Source organism: Heloderma suspectum, chromosome 4 (assembly GCF_057233095.1).
Source record: "Heloderma suspectum isolate Gila_16-S chromosome 4, 16-S_ref, whole genome shotgun sequence".
Lineage (NCBI taxonomy): Eukaryota > Metazoa > Chordata > Lepidosauria > Squamata > Helodermatidae > Heloderma > Heloderma suspectum.
The window spans coordinates 13,199,299-13,221,682 of NC_139461.1; the positions used below are offsets into that span (position 1 = coordinate 13,199,299).

The following is a 22,384-nucleotide window of genomic DNA, read 5'->3' on the forward strand; positions in this document are numbered from 1 at the left end:
GAAAAAAATGGCAGTTTGCAGAGGTAGCGTGGAGTGATAAGTCATTATATATATATACATAATTCCTTGAAAAGGGGCTCTCAGGATCATGGCCCAAGGCTTATGGTTGTAACATTTTGATTGATTCTGATGAAAGTGATAAATATGCAGAAATCCATCTTTCAGAAATATTGTGCAAAAATATACTTTGGTTCCTCACAGTTGATTATGTCTCTTCCAGGAAAGCTATTATGTTGATTGTTTTTGCTAGGGACTGTGGCCCTTTCCTTTGTGAACTTTTTTGCAATAATTTAGCTATTGTGAATAACGACTACTTCATAGAATCATAGGGTTTGAAGGGGCCTACAAGACCATCAAGTCCAACCCCCTGCTCAGTTCAGGAAGCCTGATTCCCAGGCAGTCTCCCATCCAAGTACTAACCAGGGCTGACCCTACTTAGCTTCCATCCATTTATAAATGTGTTTGTTCTTTTTTTGTTTTGTTTGTTTTTGTTCTTTTGTAAACTGCTTCAGGATTTGTTTTAAGTGAGAAGTGGTATATAGGTATTGCAAATAAATAAATATATACATCCTGAAGGATCCCCAAGTAATCTTTGAGAGAGCTCAGTGTGGGACTAGGTGAGTTCCAGCCCAACCTAGTCCCACACTGAGCTCTCTCAAAGATTACTCGAAGGGGGTTGGACTCGATAGTCTTAAAGGCACCCTTCCAACCCTACTATTCTGTGATATGATTCAGCCATGGATTCACTGGGGCATGATACTGCCTGTCATGCTCAGCTACCTGTTTTAACATGGAAATACAGATAAGGCCAAAAAAAATCCCAATTAATATCTCAGAAACAACCACTACCCAGCAATATGCACATTTAAATATTAATCCATGGAAGCTGCAAAAACTCTAGTTAGGACTTTTATAATTTCTTGTCTCAACTGTTGGAAGTTATTTTTATGTTGTTTCTTCTTCTCATTTTAATTGTCTAGTCTCTGCTCCTTGCCTAATGTTTTCCACTTCTCTCTTTGACGATCTTTCTACTCTTTTCCACTTTGTTCACGTACTTACACTTTCTCTTTGTATAAAGTTTAAATCCCTTAACATTTAATTCTTTTCATTCTGTCCCTGCTCCTCACCTACCTTCATTTCTTTTGCTTTATGCTCCACCTTGCTCTTCTGCCATTAATTTATCTAAGCCCCAGATCTCAGCCAAATAAAAGCTACTCCGTACTAGGTGTGGGAGAATGGACAATGCTCAAGTTTGTTGAGGTTCTCCATTTTCCGCCTTGATGCTCATCTCACCTCGTTCTTACTCCTGAGCACAAACATCTCCCCCCACTCCCCGGAAATATGCATTTTTGGAAGTGCACACTTTCGAATGCAAATGCAAGCTTGGGAAATTGCAGACATTTCCCAAGAATTATGCTCCCACTTGCATTTGGGGTTGCAAATGGGACATGTTTGCATGATTTGTGAATGGGAACAAAATTCTCATACATCCCTAAACTGCTACTCTGTAGTGGCTATTCTGTGTCTTGAGCTGTTTGTGTATACTGGCTTGCCATGTAGATCAGCCCCATCACGTAGTTTCTGATCATGCATTCATGACAGTGGTTTGCACTGGCATTGAGATAAATTATGCAGAGGAAGCCAACCCACATGGCAAGCTGGTACACAGAAGCAGGTCATGGTGTGGAGCAATAGCCTTGCAGAAGAAGTCTCAAATGGTCCCCTTATGATTTCCATATCAGATGGCCTTGATAAATGAATTGTGGGAAATGCTGGAAAACTCAGTCAAGACCTGATGCCAGTCATGATGCACCCTATTTGGGCAGATGAACCATTTTTCTGATTTTGTTAAGATGACTTATTGGCCCTGTCCCTCCTTCTGCAAGTGGAGGATGCTCCGCCCCTGGGTTATTTAGTGTTGTGTCGGAACTCAACAAGTTCTCTGAATCAACCCGATAACAACGATGGGTCCTTCCTCTACTTGTCACGAGAGGAACCAGACAGAGTGCATCAGCCCACTGCCTCATTCACAACAATTTTTAAAAAAATGTGGGTTGCCATGTCATGCAAACTGGGTCATTATATCTTTAAACCGATGTCTGCTGGTTGGTCTTAAAATGTTTATGTTAATACACATACAGTACCTCTAAAACCTGATAAAGGTTGAAATTTTTGGCAGTGGGAAAATGGATCATTTTGAGATAGAATTATGTTGAGAGAAATGTAACTCTTTACCCTTGTGCCTGATCATTACAGCCATCTTCTTCCTTGGAGCCTTAAGAGTATGGGCAGTTTAGCAAACTGACAAATCCAACATTTTCATTACTGTTGGCTACACAGATTCAGTATAGCTGCAATGATCAAGCTGTGTTTGTGTTCTGCTTCATATATCATCAACAAAATTGCTATCTAGGTTTTATTCTAAGCCCCTCTTTTAGCGTTGGTGATGGTTAGTGAGGCTGTGCCGCAGATGGTGGAAAGGTCACAGATTGATTTTCTGGCACCACGTCCTTGGGCTGCAGGGTGGTGGTGGTGGTGGTTTTTAAGGGTTTTGTTTTGCTTGGTAAATGGTGCAAATTAGATACAAGAAATGTTGAGGGAATAGACAGGGAAGCTTTGAATATTGTTCACAGTTTCCTGGAGGGGAAACAAAGGAAACCTTATGATCAGCAAAGGCAGGTTTCTGTTCCTTAGGGACTTTTCAGTAGGAGAAAAAAAAAAAGAGATTTAATATTAGTGCTAATACAGTACTGGCGTGGTACCAATGGATTTTGGGGAAGCTTGTTTGGCTGCAGTGGGGGGAACTGTGTGTCATGGGAGCAATGGCTTTGTTTTTAAAATTATCATTGCATTTAAGGCGGCTGTGTACTTCAGTGTTAAAAAGAGGGAGGGCACAACCAAGAATTAAACTAAATTAAATTAGAAATGCTCAGTTGTTGTTATGTGGTAAGGGAGAGCCATGCTAGTGATTATATTATTGCTTTTCACCCAAGAATATGTACATCTCCATGAATGTGCTTGCTGGCTCGTAACTCCAGGGAACACTTGGCCTGCAGAAAGCCACACTTAAAACAAGCAACAGTAACAAAAAGAGAACTCTTTACAAAGCGGAGGGCGGGGTGTGTGTGAAAATGAGGAAGGCTGTGGATGAAGGCCTATGTTTCTTATCACTAGTGAAGCACTAACCAATAGATGCTTGTGACACACATCACATTACAAAAAGCATTGAAGTGGCAGTAATTGTGGTGGAAAGAACTGCTTTTTCACAGCAACAGCAAATTGGTCTTTGAGTGTTCAGAAAATTTGATTTCTCCTCAATAGATACATTGGCTGCGGGAAGGATATTTGACACATCTGTAACAAGAACATTCCCTGTGCTGTGAAATAATCTGGGAAAACCTGGGGAAGAGGCTTGGAATTTTGAGATCTTTAGAATGTTTGTTGTTGGACCTCAGCCAGAATTACTTTAGATCCAAGAATCTAAAATTTATTTTGCTTTATTGAGTATTTAGGTGTGTTAAAAAATTGCGTATGTTGGAACCAAAGTTTCAGTTTTTATCAAATGGGAACAACGAACAAGAAGTAAAGTTGTGCCAGTCTCTGAGGCAAAGCATGCTTCCAGACGGAGGACTCCTAGTGCTACCAGTCTAAATGCATTATACAGCCTGATTAGAAGGACTAGCCACGGAAGTCACGGAAGGGCTAGACCCGACATGGCCCTGACACTGGGCATGAGCCAGAGCTCATCTGCCCCTGTACAAGGATCCCTTAAGCCTGAGGTTCTTGAGGAACCAGCCATTTCCTCACCTAGGGCTCCATGCTCCCTATAGCTGGGTCACCCATGGAGGCAACAGTCAGGAGAGAAGATGGAGTGCTAGGCTCCGAGCCAGTAGACTGGCCCTTAAACTCATTGCTCTCCAGAAAAGCGGCGGGTCCTGAGAGATTAGTAGTCTGGGTTGAAAGCTTCATTTGGAGTTCAGGTCTTGTTGAAGCAAGTTGCTCGCTTAGAGCTCTCTGAGGTTCTGCAAATCCAGCCTGCCTTGCTCCATCATGCAATGTTAGTTTCCACTTGAGGTGAGGACAGGATCGCTGTGAAATGTTCCATCTCCACATGAGTGTAGCACTACAAGGGCCAAACTACACATTAAGTTAAGCATGTGTTCTTAAAAGTATGCTTGGTAAACTGGCCCCTCTCTTTGTTCGGAAAAAGCAGCCATGAGGGACCACAGCATGAGTAATCCTTCCCCCGCACCATTTTCCTCCTAAAAGTCATATCACCCTGTTCAGTATTTCCCCCCCAAGATGGTATTTGTTCCAAAGAGTACCTCGAGGGCTGGGAGATTTGGGACAGGAATATGACATGGGGAAAACATTACATTCCCCTGTCCCTGTACTGTAGTTTCAGGCTGGGCCAAGGCCCACCACAGGAGGAGGGTCATTTTTCTGAGTCCTGGATTGGCTTAGTAAAATGAACCAAGTGCTTCTTTTTCTCTCCAGAAAAACACTGGATTATTACTGAGTTAATCCAAGATGAGTTTCGGAGAGCTCGCTCATCTCTACCGCAGATACCTCTGTACATATCTTATGTGAAGCAGTGCGGATCCAACACACATCAAGGGGAACCTATCTTGTAGTTCAAGTCCCACTGTTTTAAGCCATTCGCCCATCTCCTTTGACTGTCTGCATTGTTAAAATCACTTTGTGTTCCATGGGGGCCTATCAAGTCACCTACTGTCTCCTCTATGAACTCAAATTGCAGCAGCAGTTGGCAGATGTAAAGGTATGTACATAAAATCAGCTTTCAATATGAAAATCATGGAGGAGGCTGAGAGGAAGAGATGAAAAGAATTAGGCAGATGACACGGTGGTGCTTCCCCTCTCTCTTGTGCCTAGAGTTGTCTAAGGTGTTACATTATTTAAGCAAGTACCTTCTCCACTGTGAAAGCTTGCCACTTTGAAAAGTGGGCAGGGGATGGGGGTTCAGAATCAACAGATTAAAGGGGCTCAGCAGGGATTTTGTCCACCTATAGGGATGATTTATCAAGTGCTGTCTGGAAAATTGTTGAAAAACTTAAAACATGTCTGCTAAGCGAGAATAAAATTGTTTTCCATTCCTCTGGATCGACAGCATTTCTGCCTTTCCAGCAGGACATCAAACGTCTCAGCCTTTAAGCTTCACCCCATGATTTGTAGAGATGCAGGTATAAAAGCCTAAAAGGTTTGTTGGATGTGGTGTGGGATGGTAGTTTCAAAGAGGACTAGACAGACTCACAATGAATACAAGTACTAACTGCTATGAACCATAATGCTCAGTGGATGCTTCCTCTGGCTCAGGATATTCCCTTTCTGTAAAAGCAGAATTAGCTATGAGGGAATAGATGCTCTGTTATTTCTTTGTGTTCATATACAAGTGACTCTACAGTCAGGACCTTGAGCTTGCTTGACAGTTCGACAAATTGGTCTGAACTATTTTGATATCCCAACAGCCATCTTGTCAAGTGACAGCATAACAGATATCAAAGAAATTCATATTAACTGCCCCGTGCATGCATGCGTACACACAATTTTAGCAATGATTCTTCTTGAATTGTAATAATTTTCCACTGTGTTCTTCTTGGATAATTAAATAATTAACCACAGAGGGGGTGTATGATGGGAGGTAGGCAAGCTGACTGACAGCGAACCAAGGCGTAACTGAATTTGTAATAGTTGGAAGAACCTTGAGCTAAGGAGAGTAGCAATAGCAGCACCAATGGGCTTTCATCTTTCGCTAAGGCCGCATAGAATTGTGTCAGCCTTGGGTGTTTATGGAGTGATCATTGCACCTGGTCAGATGGCTGGGGGTTGTTGTTGTTGAGCTGTTAAGTCATGTCCGACTCTTTGTGACCCCATGGACCATAGCACGCCAGGCCTTCCTGTCCTCCGCTCTCTCCCAGAGTGTGCTCAAATTCATATTCATTGCTTCGGTGATGCTATCTAGCTGTCTCATCCTCTGCCGTCCCCTTCTCCTTTTGCCTTCAGTCTTTCCCAGCAACAGGGTCTTTTCCAGGGAGTTTTCTCTTCGCATTAGGTGGCCAAAATATTTGGGCTTCAGCTTCAGTATCTGTCCTTCCAATGAGCACTCAGGGTTGATTTCCTTTAGGATGGACTGATTTGACCTCCTTGCAGTCCAGGGGACTCGTAAGAGTCTTCTCCAGCAACACAGTTCGAAAGCATCAATTCTTTGGTGCTCAGCCTTCCTTATAGTCCAGCTCTCACAGCCAAACGTTGCTATTGGGAACACCATAGCTTTGATTAGACGAATCTTTGTCAGCAAAGTGAGATCTCTGCTTCTGACTATGCTGTCTAGGTTTGCCATAGCTTTCCTCCCAAGGAGCAAGCGTCTTTTAATTTCATGGCTACAGTCACTGTCTGCGGTGATCTTGGAGCCCAAGAAAATAACATCTGTCACTGCTTCCATTTCTTCCCCTTCTATATGCCAGGAAGTGATGGGGCCAGATGCCACGATCTTCGTTTTTTTAATGTTGAGTTTCAAACCAGCTTTTGCACTCTCCACTTTCACCCTCAACAAGAGGCGCTTTAGATCCTCCACGCTTTCTGCCATTAGGGTGGTATCGTCTGCATATCTGAGGTTGTTGATAATTCTCCCGGCAATCTTAATTCCAACCTGTGATTCATCCAACCCGGCGTTTCCCATGATGTACTCTGCATACAAATTAAATAAGCAGGGCGATGATATACAGCCTTGTCATACTCCTTTCCCAATTTGGAACCAATCGGTTGTTCTATGTCCAGTTCTTACTGTTGCTTCTTGTCCCTCATACAGTTTTCTCAGGAGACAGGTAAGGTGGTCTGGTACTCCCATCTCTTTAAGAATTTGCCACAGTTTGTTGTGATCCATGCAATCAAAGGCTTTAGCGTAGTCAATGAAGCAGAACTAGACGTTTTTCTGGAATTCTCTTGCTTTCTCCATGATCCAGTGAATGTTGGCGATTTGATCTCTAGTTCTTCTGGCCTCTTCAAAACCCAGCTTGTACTTCTGGTAGTTCTTGGTTCACATGCTGCTGAAGCCTAGCTTGTAGGATTTTGAGCATCACCTTGCTGGCATGTGAAATGAGCGCAATTGTACGGTAGTTTGAACACTCTTTGGCATTGCCCTTCTTTGGAATTGGAATGTAAACTGACCTTTTCCAGTCTTGTGGTCACTGTTGAGTGTTCCAAATGTGTTGGCATATTGAGTGCAGTACTTTAACAGCATCCTTTAGGATTTTAAATAGCTCAGCTGGAATACTGTCATCTCCGCTAGCTTGTTGTTAGTAATGCTTCCTAAGGCCCACTTGACTTCACTCTCGAGGATGTCCGGCTCAAGTTCAGTGACCACGCTATCATGGCCATCAGGGACATTAAGATCTTTCCTGTATAGTTCTTCTATGTATTCTTTCCACCTCTTCTTCATCTCATCTGCTTCTGTTAGGTCCCTGCCTTCTTTGTCTTTTATCATGCCCGTCTTTGCACAAAACGTTCCCTTGAGATCTCTGATTTTCTTGAAGAGATCTCTAGTCTTTCCCATTCTATTGTTTTCTTCGATTTCTTTGCATTGTTCATTTAAGAAGGCCCTCTTGTCTGTCCTTGCTATTCTCTGGAACGCTGCATTCAGTTGGATATATTTTCCCCTTTCTGCCTTGCTTTTCGCTTCCCTTCTTTCCTCAGCTGAGTAAAGCCTCCTCAGACAGCCACTTTGCTTTCTTGCATTTCTTTTTCTTTCGGAGGGATTGAGTTGCTGTCTCCTGAACAGTGTGACAGACCTCCGTCCATAGTTCCTCAGGCACTCTGTCTATCAGGTCTAATCCCTGAAATCTATTCCTCACCTCCACTGTATATTTATCAGGGATATGATTTAGGTCATACCTGAACGGTTTAGTGGTTTTCCCTACCTTCTTCAATTTAAGCCAAAATTTTGCAAGAAGCAGCTCATGATCTGAGCCACAGTCAGCTCCAGGTCTTGTTTTTACTGACTGAATGGAACTTCTCCATCTTTGGCTGCAAAGTACATAATCAATCTGATTTCGATACGGATCATCTGGTGATGTCCATGTGTCGAGTCACCTTTTGTGCTGTTGGAAAAGAGGGTTTGCTATGATCAGCGTGTTCTCTTGGCAAAACTCTATTAGCCTTTGTCCTGCTTCATTTTGTACACCAAGGCCATGCTTGCCTGTTATCCCGGTGATTCCTTGACTTCCTACTTTAGCATTCCAATCCCCTGTGATGAAGAGGACATCTTTTTTTGGTGTTAGTTCTGGAAGGTGTCGTAGGTCTTCATAGAACTGATCAACCTCAGCTTCTTCGGCATCAGTGGTTGGGGCATAGATTTGAATTACTGTGATGTTGAATGGTTTGCCTTGGATTTGTACTGAGATCATTCCATCGTTTTTGAGATTGTACTCCAGTACTGCTTTTCCCACCCTTTTGTTGACTATGAGTGCTACTCCATTTCTTCTACGGGATTCTTGCCCACAGTAGTAGATATGATGGTCACCTGAATTAAATTCACCCATGCTTGTCCATTTTAGTTCGCTGATTCCCAAGATGTCGATGTTCAATCTTGCCATCTCATGTTTGACCACCTCCAGCTTACCTTGATTCATTGATCTGACATTCCAGGTTCCTAAACAATATTGTTCTTTACAGCATCGGACTTTATTTTCACCACCAGACACATCCACAGCTGAGTGTCTGTTCGGCTTTGGCCCAGCAGCTTCACTCTTTCTGGCACTACTTGGAAATTCCCTCTGCTCTTCCCCAGTAGTATATTGGACACCTTCCGACCTGAGGGGTCATCTTCCGGTATCATCTCTTTTAGCCTTGTGATACATTCCATGGGGTTTTCTTGGCAAGAATACTGGAGTGGGTTGCCATTTCCTTCTCCAGTGGACCACATTTTGTCAGAACTCTCCGCCATGACCTGTCCGTCTCGGGTGGCCCTGCACGGCATAGCTTATGGCTTCACTGAGTTACGCAAGCCCCTTCGCCACAACAAGGCAGTGATCCATGATGGCTGGGGGTACCTTTCACCACCTCTGCCTAGTGAGATAGCTGCAGACATTTTCCTCTGATTCGGCCATGACAATTGTCGTTCATGGCTTTGTTTATCTAAAAAATAACATGTGGAGATGTATTCTCAGCATTTGCTTAAAGTTTTTATGGAACTCCCTTTCCCTAGAAGCTTGTCACTTCAAGGGGCAGGCTGAAGGCACTGCTTCAAGCAGCAAATTTAAGGCACAATTTAGAAATAACAAATTTCGGACACCCTTTATTGAAATTATACAGTTCTGGCTTTATCGTCATTGTCTCTGGCCTTTTATGAAGGTGAGGTAGTGGCTCAAGGATGCATACAGGTTTTCTACAGTGATTCTCTGGGGCAGCACTCTCTTGTCTATTATAGTGCTGCCCTACAGCAACTGGTCTAAAACCTTTCACAGCTTAGGACCAAGTTACTTGGATGACCACATAGGTGTCAGGGTGGAAACTGAGCCCATAGAGCCCCAGAGGAGTTCTGATTCTGAGGAAGAACAGCAATCCATGGGAGAGGAGCTTGCTCATCTCTCACAAGCACAGCAGCTGGCAGAGACTCCTCCTGCCAGCATTCCTGGGATAGATAGTGACCCTGGCAGTGAGAGAGCGCTGGAGGGGGGCTTGCTGGACGCTCGGTGCAGACGCAGGGAGCGCCGACAGATGGAGGGCGCCGAAAGGAGGCGCTTCACTCATTTGGTGCTAAAACAACGGTTGCGTCTCGAGGACCCAAGGGAAAGAGGGAGGATCTCTCCATAGCCCATAAGTTCAGAGTCTTCCCGCGGTTCTCCAAATGGGGACCAACTGCCTTACCTGGAGCTTAGGCTACTCTGCTATCTATCCCCAGTGCAGTGCCTTGCTTAGTCGCTAGTGATTAGTATCTGTAAGAGTCATAAAGGAATAAAGCCTTGGAAAGAATCCTCATCGTCTGTGTCCTGAGTTGGCTATTGGAGGGGACTGCAAGAGGCAGGTAGGGCGCTCCTGACAATAGGAATATAGGAAGCTGCTGCGTCAGACCATCAGTCCATCTAGCCCAGGACTGTCGACACTGACTGGCAGCAATGGCTCTCCAAGGTTTCAGGCAGGAGCTTTTCCTGCCCAACCTGGAGATGCTGGAGATCAAGCCTGGGACCTTCTGCATGCAAAGCAGGTGCTTTACCCACTGAGCCACAGACCACCTTTATCCATACGTCATATGTTAAGAACTTCAGTAGAAGACTTCCTGTGGCTGCCCCCACCATTTGAGGTGAGGCAGATGGCTACCAGGGAGAGGGCCTTCTCTGGTGGCATCCCAGTGTTGGAACACTCTCCCCAGTGAGGTTCACTTGGAGCATACCTTAGTGTCCTTTTGGCACCAGGCAAGGATTTTTTAAATTTTTTCCTGAGTGTTTTAGATACAGTGTTAATGCTGCTGGCTGTTTTATGCTGCTTCTATGATATTGTGGGGTTTAGTTTTTTGTGGTGGGGGGTGGGGAATTGTATTTATATTTTAATTGTTTACTCTTTTTTGTAAACTGCCCTGGGAATATGATTGAAGGGCAGCATAAAATATTTAAAAAGGTAAAGGTGTCCCCAGCCAGTCGTGTCCGACTCTAGGGTGCGGTGCTCATCCCCGTTTCTAAGCCGAAGAGCCAGCGCTGTCCGAAGACGCTTCCGTGGTCATGTGGCCAGCATGACTGAACACCCAGGCGCACGGAACGCTGTCACCTTTCCCGCCGAGGCGGTGCCTATTTATCTACTTGCAATTCCTTGCTTTCGAACTGCTAGGTTGGCAGGAGCTGGGACTGAAGACGGGAGCTCACTCCGTCACGCGGCACTCGGGTCTCGAACTGCCGTCCTGCCGACCTTCCGGTCTGCAGTTCAGCGTCTTAACCGCTAAGCCGCCATAAATACTCTTAGGCAGTCCGCGCATTGTGCATACCTGGCAGTGTTGTGGAAGTGCTCCCCCAGAGCCAGGGTTGGGGGCTGATCCTAATTGGGGCAGGGTTGGCAGAGAAACACACACCTTAGACAGCAAAAGGGTGGCCTTGTTTCCAGAGCCCTAGCAGCATAAGATTTTGTGTTGGCTTGGGCAGGCATTTGAAATAGGACAGGCTGTAAATTCAAGCAACTAAATAATTGTAGGGTGGTGCGCTTTAGTGGATCAGACCCCTTCTCCAGTATTGTCAGCCCTGATTGGCAGCAGAGCTGATTCACCCGTTGTTTCCGTTGTTCCCCTACATTGGCATGAATGTCTAATTGATGCAAATGCAAATAATGGTATTTTATATCTGGCCTTTGTATTTCTCACTGTGTCACTGTTAAGTGCCATTAGAGAGTGTTTCTGTATCGTGTGATTTCAGCGCAGTCATCTTATTAAATGCATCAGTTCCTGCATCCTTTGATTTGTTTCTGATGTACTTGAATGCTGATTAGATATTGTCCAGACAAGATGATAATAAGACCTGATCAGCTGTTGCTGCTTGCTAATGAAAGCAAAATAGGGAAGGTTGTGGTAAAGGTTTAAAAATAAAAGCGTCCTTTGGCAGAGTTTGTCTAGTCTATTATTTAGCAAACCTCCTCTTTGTTGTTTAAAGAAATGATTGCACTATTTTAGAAGGCGCTCATTTTTCTTCAGTTTCTCTGCTATGTGTTTCAGGCAGCTTTTCCCTCTGTTTTCATGCTAATTCTTTTATTGCAGCTGCTGAAGAATCTTAATGAAATGTGGCATGTTTAAGCTCATTTGCTGTCTGCTATGGCCAGGGCATCAGTAAAACCTGGTTGATTAACTGATCTACAGACATTCCAAAAATGTTTTCAGAGTGCTTCCAGGCCGAGGGGCGTTGGAGTGTCAGGCATGCTGTTTCAGCACCCACAAGCAGGTTCCTCTGCTTATAACTGCCAGCAAAAGTGGCAGGATGGGGACTGGCAGCACTAAGAACATAAGAAGAGCCCTGCTGGATCAGACCAAGGGTCCATCTAGTCCAGCATTCTGTTCACACAGTGGCCAACCAGCTGTCGACCAGGAAACCACAAGCAGACACGAGCGCAACAGCACCCTCCCGCCCATGTTCCCCAGCAACTGATATACATAAGCTTACTGCCTCTGCTACTGGAGGTAGCACATGGCCATCAGGACTAGTAGCCATTGATAGCCTTCTCCCCCAGGCATTTATCAACCCCCCTTTTAAAGCCATCCAAATTGGTGGCCATCACTACATCTTGTGGTAGTGAATCCCATAGTTTAACTATGCACCGTGTGAAGAATAACTTTCTTTTATCTGTCCTGAATCTCCCGCCAAGCAGCTTAATGGGATGACCCCAGGTTCTAGTATTTTGAGAGAGGGAGAAAAACTGTAGCCAACCCCCACCTCTCTTCCTCCTTATGCTACTTGGTACTTTCCCCCCATTTTTGGTTATAGGCTATAGTATTAAATCAACTCTGGGTGAAGCTGACATCTGGATCTGGCCTTATAGGCAATAAATCAAGCCTGAGTGCATATTGAACTCAAGCAGGTTGCAATTGCAATGTTGTCATTCCAGCATGACCATTTTCAGGCATTATAGGTTGCTCAACCTCAGCAGCAAATTGTAGGTCTTATTTCCAGTGGTTTATGATGTCTGCTCTGCTTGGCTGCTACATTCAGTAGATTCTCCATAGTCTCTCAGTGCGCTTCAGTCTGAGAAACTAGATGACTGTTACTCTTTAATGGAGACTCTCCATTTGAGTGCTGGCTGATCCTGCTAATAGGTCAGTGTGTGATCAAGTTGAGTTTATTCAGTTTGTTCAGTTCCGGCTGAACATCAGGAAAAACGTCCTGACTGTGAGAGCAATACGACAATGGAACCAATGACCTAGGGAGGTGGTGGGCTCTCCCACACTGGAGGCATTCAAGACGAGGCTGGACAGCCACCTGTCAGGGATGCTCTGACTGGATTCCTGCACTGAGCAGGGGGTTGGACTCGATGGCCTTGTAGGCCCCTTCCAACCCTACTATTCTATGATTCTATGTAAGAGAAGAATGCAAGATTCTTATTTATAGAATAACCAAATCGTGAAAAAGAAGGGGGCATGAAAATAAACTAGTTTAGCTCCCTGCCTACAGATGGGAAAAACATCCTCTATGAAGGATCCTGCATTTGATTGCTAGACTGTAGTGTTGGGAAAAAAATGTAGTTTTATTCTTTGAAGTAGCCCAGTGCATTTCAGCCCTGTACCATATAACTGGGCCTCCTTCAGGGGTCAGTTATTCTAAAAAGTGCCTGCAGAGATCTCAGGAAAGTTTGTCTCCAAGATTAATCTTGTGACTGGTCGTGTTGGGCTACTTCAAAGATTAAAACTACAAATATATTTTTTCAGTATCCTTAAGCTTTGTCTCTTCATTCTCCTGAGTTATTTTGGGTGTACTCCAGTTTTATTTGATGCTAGACTATAGTGTGCCAGGATTTAAATAAAGGTAGCTGAATACCTGGAGATAACTGGATCAATAGTAAGGCAATATTTTCTGATGTGTCATAACACAGTAATTTGGTATCACCTTTACCCTCAGAAGCATGAAGTGTTTTTAACTGCTCATATTCATTTTATAAACATGTCTAATCCTATATTTATTGTAGAAGCAAGCTTCACAGATAAATAATTCAAGCAGAACAGTTTTGCTCTTTTTTGTACTTTGAGATGTCAGAGTCTTCCCTGCCCCAGGATAATGTAATGTGCTTTCAACCATTGTGCAAATCCTGTAGAGCAGGTGGATCATAAGTACAGAACAATTGTCTGTGTGTGAAATGAAACTGATACATTCTGATTGTTTAAGGATTATCACTCCAAGACTGTAACAGAGGTCCTAATTGGGTCTTACTGCAAGATTTGCAGAGATCAAAAATTAGCTTAGACTGAGTTCAGCTGTTGGTGGACAGAAATTTATAACATTGAGGGCACAACCCTATGCAGGTTTAGACAGAAATAAGTTTTACAACTCCCAGCATTCCCCCAGGCAGCAAGGCTGGCTGTGGGATGCTGGGAGTTGTAGAACTTATTTCTGTCTAAATATGCATAGGACTGAACGCTAGAAGTACCATAATCCACAAATGAGAGCCCAATGGTTTTTCGCTATCTGGCTAATTGATTTGAAGCTGACTGTTCATTCCCAAGACTGCCATCTCTAGAAATAATATTGGAAGAAGAAAAATTTGGTGTCCCTGATCACCAATTCAAGCTGCATGAGATGATCAAGGGAAGTCTTTAATGTGCAATTGCGAAATTGAGGGAAGAAAAAGGGAGGTCCTGTGTTCTGTCAGCCTATTAAAAATCTCTGACTTCGCAAGTCTGTAACACTGTACATCCATATGTATTGCGGATCAGATAGGGATGAGAGAGAATGAAGTTGTACTGGAGGAGCATATGTTTTGAGTAGGTTCCATGTGAGACTGTCAGTTTGTTGCCTTTAAGGACACATCCTTGCTTCTATTAGGTGCCTTTCTTGAAATGTGTCTGTCTTGCAGTGATTCACACAGTCTAGTGGAGAAATTGACTATTAAATGGGCCACCAGCCTAGTGTTGACATGGCTACAAAAAGAATCACCAATGAAAAGCATGTAGAACATGATTTCTGTGATGCATTTAGTTTTCTTTGATCAGCAGACAGTGCTCAAAATGAGCAGGATATTGGAATGTCACTTGCACAGAATGTGAGATTCCTCCCTGACTGCAGTGGGATGACACCACTCCAAGTGGACTGCAAGCTGCCTCCCTTTTCAAGTCTGTATCTAAATTAATACACATTAGAGCCTCTCTTGGCAATTGAGAGTATTTTCCAGGTGCTGTCAAATGAAAAACAAAACAAACTCCTGAAATGTTTTCTTTCTAGCTGGTTATTTTTAGCAGAAACCTATACATATGTGGAATCAAGGGGTTTGGGCCCTTAAGTTGTTTGGCGGGAGATGGTGAGTGGCTCTGACAGATAAACATAAGAAGAAGACATGTCAAAGAAGACATGTCATATTTTCACATTTCTAATACATAAAAATGGTACGTCAATGTAAAGAGCATCATATGTCTGTTGGACCAGGGGATGCATCACTTTTCAGTAAAAGAGCTAAAAATGAATGTTCTTCAATTATTCCATAATTGAAGAGTAGATATTGCAACTTTCCTCTGTGGGATTGTCTCTGAAAGATGCACAAGGAGAACATCTTTTCCCTTATATCCTGTTCTGCACACATTCAGTGCTGGCTTCAAGATTTGGGGGGCCTGTTGTCATGTCACCCTCAGTGTCTGTTCCACCCACCCCCTCCATAAACTGGAAAAGGCAGGACATGCTATCTGAGAATTCTCTCAGGCTGCATCCGATTGTCTTGGATACTTTGGGCAAAGTGGAAATGGTAGCACTGGTCTTTAGGCCCCTGCAAATGCCCATCCTTGTTATCTTCTGGAGTCAGCCCTGCATACAGTAATTTCCTACCCACCACTTCTGTCTTGTCATGCAGTTGCCTATTCACAGATCATCCTTCCCCTCTCTGTACTTCCAGCCTTTCCAGTTCCCTCCTCAAAGTCCACTTCACTCAAAGGCCACCAGACCTCACTTAATCTGCATCTGCACTGCTCCCTGGAGATCATTAAGCATTTCACAACCCCCCGGATGCTTCTCTCTGTCCTTGTCTTGTCCATCTCTTGTAGTTCCCAGTGAATTTGACCATTATCATGATTTTACCAAATATATATATTTTTTAAATTACAGACATATTATCAGGGTTTTTATTCTGGAGCCGCAGTGCTTGTTTTCTAAAAGGCTTTGCTCAGCCCTGTCTGGAAGTCAGCTGCTGGGTGCAACTTGCAAGATGCTATACTTAGGGATCTCAGCAAGATCCTTGATTTTTTAATATATGCATATTCTAAATTTTGATATCAAAATACAATAGCAACTTGGCTATATGGTAACTGTGGCCAATAGCTGGATAGTCAATACCTGTTTCAGTCCTTTCAACAACATTAGCATGATGCAAAAGTAAATACTGCTCCAGCTGTGAATAAGCAATATAATGAAAAATATTGACTATTCCCAAAATGTCTTCATCTCTGAAAGGTATCAGAATAGAAATATATCCTGTTTAATATACCCAGTAAATTGCTGCTGGGAAGTACCTTGACGTCTTTGAGCTCTTCTGGAGAAACATTGCTTTGTGGGAGATGAATGTAGGTGTGTACATGCAAGCTCAGCTCAAGGCAAAAGCCTTCAACATACTACCCCTCCCCAACAAATTTAGCATTGCTCCAAGGTTCAAGCTGGGAACCATGCAGCAGTCAGTTCCTTATTCCCTGGTCAGCAAAGGGTTGTTGCTGTTTATTCGCTCAGTCGCTTCCGAATCTTCGTGACTTCATGGACCAGCCCACGCCAGAGCTTCCTGTTGGCCATCGCCACCCCCAGCTCCCCCAAGGTCGAGTCCGTCACCTCCAGAATATCATCCATCCATCTTGCCCTTGGTCGGCCCCTCTTCCTTTGGCCTTCCACTTTCCCTAGTGTCAGCATCTTCTCCAGGGTATCCTGTCTTCTCATGATGTGGCCAAAGTACTTCAGTTTTGCCTTTAATATCCTTCCCTCAAGGGAGCAGTCTGGCTTTATTTCCTGGAGGATGGACTGGTTTGATCTTCTTGCAGTCCAAGGCACTCTGAGAATTTTTCTGCAGCACCACAGGTCAAAAGCATCGATCTTCCTTCGCTCAGCCTTCCTTATGGTCCAGCTCTCGCAGCCATAGGTTACTACGGGGAACACCATTGCTTTAAATATGTGGACCTTTGTTGTCAGTGTGATGTCTCTGCTCTTCACTATTTTATCAAGATTTGTCATTGCTGTCCTCCCAAGAAGTAAACGTCTTCTGATTTCCTGGCTGCAGTCAGCGTCTGCAGTAATCTTTGCGCCTAGAAAGACAAAGTCTGTCACTGCCTCCACGTTTTCTCCCTCTATTTGCCAGTTATCAATCAAGCTGGTTGCCATCATCTTGGTTTTTTTGAGGTTTAACTGCAACCCAGCTTTTGCACTTTCTTCTTTCACCTTCGTCATGAGGTTCCTCAGCTCCTCCTCGCTTTCAGCCATCAAAGTGGTATCATCTGCATATCTGAGATTGTTAATGTTTCTTCCAACAATTTTAACTCCATCCTTGGCTTCATCAAGCCCAGCACGTCGCATGATGTGTTCTGCATACAGGTTGAATAGGTAGGGTGAGAGTATACAACTCTGCCATACTTCTTTCCCCATCTTAAACCAGTCCGTTGTTCTGTGGTCTGTTCCTGCCATTGCTACTTGGTCGTTATACAGATTCCTCAGGAGGCAGACAAGATGACTTGATATCCCCATACCATCAAGAACTTGCCACAATTTGTGATGATCCACACAGTCAAAGGCTTTAGAATAGTCAACTCTGTTAGCATCTTGCAAGGCTTCTACCAATAGGGTATATTCCAATACTTGGAGGGCTTTTTTGGTTTGGTGTAAGACAGAAAGAAGGAATCCTGAAATAGGACAGGTCCAGGATATCCCTGATTTTTTACAGGCTGGCCTCTCAAAAGGTTTAAGCACTAATACACTTAAACAGCAGGCTGCAGCCTTGAATAGTGTCCTGGGTTGTAGGGGCAAAGTGATCCTGACTTCCCATCCACATACCCACCGGTTTCTAAAAGGGGCAGCGTTATTGAATCTTCCTCCTATCCAAAGGTTTCCTTCTTGGAATTTAAATGGGGTTCTCACAGCGCTTATGATGGATCCCTTTGAACCTTTGGGGAAGGTCTCCCTCAGAGTTCTTACATTACAAATTGTATTTTTAGTGGCTTTACATCTGCTTGCAGGGTGTCGGAGTTGGGAGCTTTGTCTTCTAACCCTCAGTTATGTGTTTTTCATTCTGACAAAGTGGTGTTCCATCCTGATCCATCGTTTATTCCCAAAGTGAATTCTATTTTCCATAGATCCCAGGAGGTGGTTCTTCCATCTTTTTGCTCTAATCCTTAACACCAACAAGAAAAGGATTGGCATAGGCTAGAAGTACGGAGGGCTCTCCGTTTTTATCTTGATAGGGCAGCGGCACATAGCAAATCTGAATCTCTGTTTGTGTCCTTCATGGATTCTTCTTTGGGTAAAAATGTGTCCAGGTCCACTATTTTCCAATGGCTCGAGGTTTGCATTCAAGTGGCGTATGTTAGTCTTGGGAAACAGGTTCCTCAGGGGGTGACTGCTGAGTTGGGAGCAGCCACATCTGTGGCCTTGTGGGGTAGGTCCTCTATATGTATTGGGCCGCCACTTCGGTGTCTGTACATACTTTTTCTAGGCATTACAAGGTTGACAAATACTCTTCTCCCGACGCAGCATTTGTGAGGAGAGTTTTGCAATGGGTGGTTCAGTTTTAAGGTTGGACAACTGGACTCCTGCCCGGTGATGGAATTTGCTCTTGTACATCCCTCATGATAAGAATATTGGAATGCCCTCTGTGAGTCCTGGGAAAAAGGAAATTCTTACTGTGAATTTCTGTGTCGAGGACTCTCAGAGGGCATTCGCCCGCCTCTTCAGTCTAGTTGTTGGGTTGAGGATGAGTTTTTTTAGGGCTTCTGCCTCCATCGCACATGTAGGGGTGGTAGACAGTGTTCCTGTGGGGGAAAAACTGTTCCTTTTCGTCTTTATCTGTTCGTCAGCTGTGATATTAACATGTTGGTCATTTGACCTGGCGTTTTTCTTGCCAGGGGGTGTGTTGATAATTTCAATCTCTAGTTTTTGTTTTATGGAGGAAGTGAGGTTTTCTTGTCAACTTTTCCAGTACCAGTCTGGAGAACAAGGCTACCCCTCCCTCTGGAGGAACCTGGCAAGACATTGGCCTTGCCTACTGACAGAAGAAGATGGGTTAATCCCTAAGGATAAGAATATTGGAATGCCCTCCAAGTCCTGGAAACAGAAATTCACGGTAAACATTTCCTTTTAACAAGGGATATTTAAATCCTCACTCCGGCAACACAGTTCTATCCAGGCAAGGCTGGCAGTGTTTGAAATAACAGTTTACTACTTTAGTACAACTAGAAAAGCAGCATCTGTTGCATATCAAATGGGGCTGTTTTTGACAAGTGGAAGATCATTTTTCTCCCCTCCAGGATGTAACAAGACACACTGAGTGACTACTGGAGTTGGTCATGTTATTACGTGATTATACCAGAAACCAGTAAAAATAAAGTTAGAAGCACAACACTAGAATACTCCCAGTGACAGATCTTTGTTTCCTGGTTTATGCTGTGAAGCCCCACCCCCACCCACCGCGGCAGCCTTTTTTGCCCCAGTGATGCGGTTTTGTGAAATTCACTGTGTAGACTTCAGCAGCCTATTTTTATCTTGCCCTTCATTCACCATTTCTAGTATGTTGTGGTGTACACCAGTGTGGTGTAGTGGTTAGAGTGTTGGACTGGGAGCCGGGAGATCCGGGTTCTAGTCCCCACTCGGCCATGGAAGGTCACTGGGTGACTTTGGGCCTGTCACAGACTCTCAGCCCAGCCTTCTCACAGGCTTCTTGTTGTGAGGATAGAACAGAGCGGAGGAGGATAATGTAAGCTGCCTTAGGTTCCTTGCAAGAGGAAAAAAGGTGGTATATAAATGTAATAGATAAATAATATCAGGATAATAATACTGTCCTTGGCTTACCCAACATAGTCAGTTGTTGTGAAGATTACTGAGAGACATACGTGAAGTGCCATGAATGCTTTAAATATACTCTATAAATGCTATTTATAATATTGTGACCATTAATATTGGCAGATTATTTTGTGGTGGTACATTATTTTGTTTGTCAAATCGATTTCTTTTATCCCCCACACACCACCCTGAGCCAGGCCTAACTGCTGTATATGTGCAGTAATGTTTAGCTAAATGAGACACGTGATGTGTTATCCCATCATTGCCTTCAGCATTCTCCATCCACCCCAGTTCTTGTTCTGCTTCACTGGCTGGCTCTGGCAGAGGAGGAAAGTGAGGGAAATGTTGTACACAATGACGATATAATGCTGTGTGTCTTCTTAACTAAATAAGAGCCAATGTGGTGTAGTGGTTAATGCATCAGAACTAGGACAAAGAATGCACAACTTCTATCTCACTTAGCCATGAAGCTTACTGGGTGACCTAGGGGCAGTCAGTCGAACCTACCTCTCAGCAGGGTGGTTAGAAAGATAAAATGGGGTGCAGGTGAGTGGGGAGTGGCTAGGAAATCCCTGCAATGCTGCCGTAATCTTCCTGGAGGACAGAGAGGATTAAATAAGATAATAAATACATTTTACTAGGCAGGCATGAGAAGTGATGTAGGGGCACTAGTGGCCAGGCAACCCTCATTATTTATTTTATTTATTTTATTTATTGCATTTATACCCCGCCTTTCTTCCTCTTGCAAGGAACCCAAGGCGGCTTACATTATCCTCCTCCTCTCCATTTTATCCTCACAACAACAACCCTGTGAGGTAGGTTGGGCTGAGAGTGTGTGACTGGCCCAAAGACACCCAGTGAGCTTCCATGGCTGAGTGGGGACTAGAACTTGCTAGGTGTTACCTTATTAAAAGGCAAATAAGACATTTCTTCCCTTGTATCCTAATGTGAAATCCAGAGAGAAAAGTTGCCCTAGCCTTCAGATGTAAAGCATGGCCTGTTTTCAACGAAGGGGGGTAGATTTTCTCTTATCTTAGAACCCCAGAATATATGGTAGCAGAAGTCATTTTTATTATCTGTTATTTATTTGTTTGTTATATTCGTATCCCGCTTTCCACCAAATGGTGTTCAAAGTAGCTAATACACATTTAATAAAATTCAATAAAACAGCAATAAAAAAGTAAAAGAATGTAAAAAAACAAGCAGGTAAAACACATCAGTAAAACCCAATAAAAAACAAGCAGTTAAACCGATTGCATGATATTTACAATGAACATAACAAGTCAGCTTATGAGACAGTCTCCATAAAAAGTCTTTGCTACCAGAGGAAGGTCACCAGAGCAGCAGCACCAATCCTTTACCAAACTGTTGCTTCATCTCTGCAGTTTAAATAAGCTCATCTTTTCTCTCTCTCCCCGCCACCCCATTTTAACACACTCCTTTGCTTACAGATTCTGGCCAGGAACCAAAATGTAAGTGGCTGAGAAAGCATTTCCAATGTTACTGCCATTGTGTTTCCATCTTAGCAGGAAGCAGGTAGCACCAGGAATCTGAATAGAGAGTGTTTTTCTTTTCTTCTAGTTCAATCTCATTCTGAAGGCCTGTCTCAATCCACTTTCTTCAAAGAAGTTTGTTGGGAGTGGGGGGAGGAGGGTGAACAACTTGTGAATTATTTTAAGTGTGCTGAGGAAGTCTGTAGTTCTGCACTCTGTGTAAAGGTGAAGAAAACAGAAGTCTAATTGGCATAACTGCTCTCAACACAAAATGTCAGTGCTAGTTAGTCACTGGCAGTTTCGCACACAGAGAATTGAAGTGTGAATTCTGGAAAAATTGGGGCAGAAGTTAGATAGAGCACTGGGGCAAATGCACAGGAGGGTCAATCTACCATCACAGAGGGTCAGAAGAGATCCACCCAATGTACAGGCAGTTTGCACTTGCGAAAATGCCAGAATTCCCCACAAATTCGCAAATCCCCTCATGCACATTTTCATGCTTTAGCCTTTGGGGGAGAGTCACATTTTTGGCCAGTGTTTTTTATTTTACATATTTTTCTACAACTAAATTTGCAAAAAATTCCAGAAAGCCAGTCCAGAAGTCCGTGGAATCCGTGCGACTCAGGAAAAGCCAGTCTGCTGTGGAATCCACAGGTCAGCTTCATAGAAATCCTAACTCATTCGATTCCATTGTGGTTTTCTCCAACATCCCTAGGCCCAATACATCTGCAGGGGTTCCCCATTTGGCTGCCTGCTTCATCTCCAGGCCCTATCCCATCTCCAGGCAGGAAAAAGCTATCCAACCAGCTTTTTCCTATTGAGCACTGAAAAAGGCTCCCTTTCTCAGCACTCAGTGGGGAAAAGTTCTTCTCTGCAGTCAGCTGCTGATGGAGATAAGAGCTTTTCCCTGCCAGGAGAGGGGGTGGGGCCTGGGGAGGAGGCTGCAGAGTAATTCAGTTCTAATTACGTCTCAGGCTTGCCTTGCTTAGTTGTGAGTAGACATGCTGCACATGCTTATTTCTGAGTAGACATCCAGAGGCTTGGTGTTTGGAGTATTGGAAGTGCTGCTGAGTGATTCAGCCCTACTCATTTTGAGTAGACATGCAGAAGCTTGTCTGACTTACTTCTGGGTAGGCTTAAAATCGGTATGGCTCACATTTTGGTCCCACCCGCTTTGCCTTTGGT

General features: G+C 43.8%; 1 protein-coding gene across 7 annotated transcripts in view; it reads left to right on the forward strand.

Moving 5' to 3' along the window:
- Positions 1-22,384, forward strand: part of TRAPPC9 (trafficking protein particle complex subunit 9) — a 579,153-nt gene that overhangs the window by 470,345 nt on the left and 86,424 nt on the right. Inside the window, exon 22 of one of the 7 annotated variants that reach the window (XM_084848698.1) lies at positions 1-16,838. This exon is cut by the window's left edge and continues 40,842 nt beyond it. The exons of the other annotated variants lie outside the window; for them this stretch is intronic. The gene's annotated coding sequence lies outside the window, so the exon portion shown is untranslated. Of the gene's footprint in view, positions 16,839-22,384 lie in introns of those variants that run through there. 7 annotated transcript variants of the gene reach the window in all.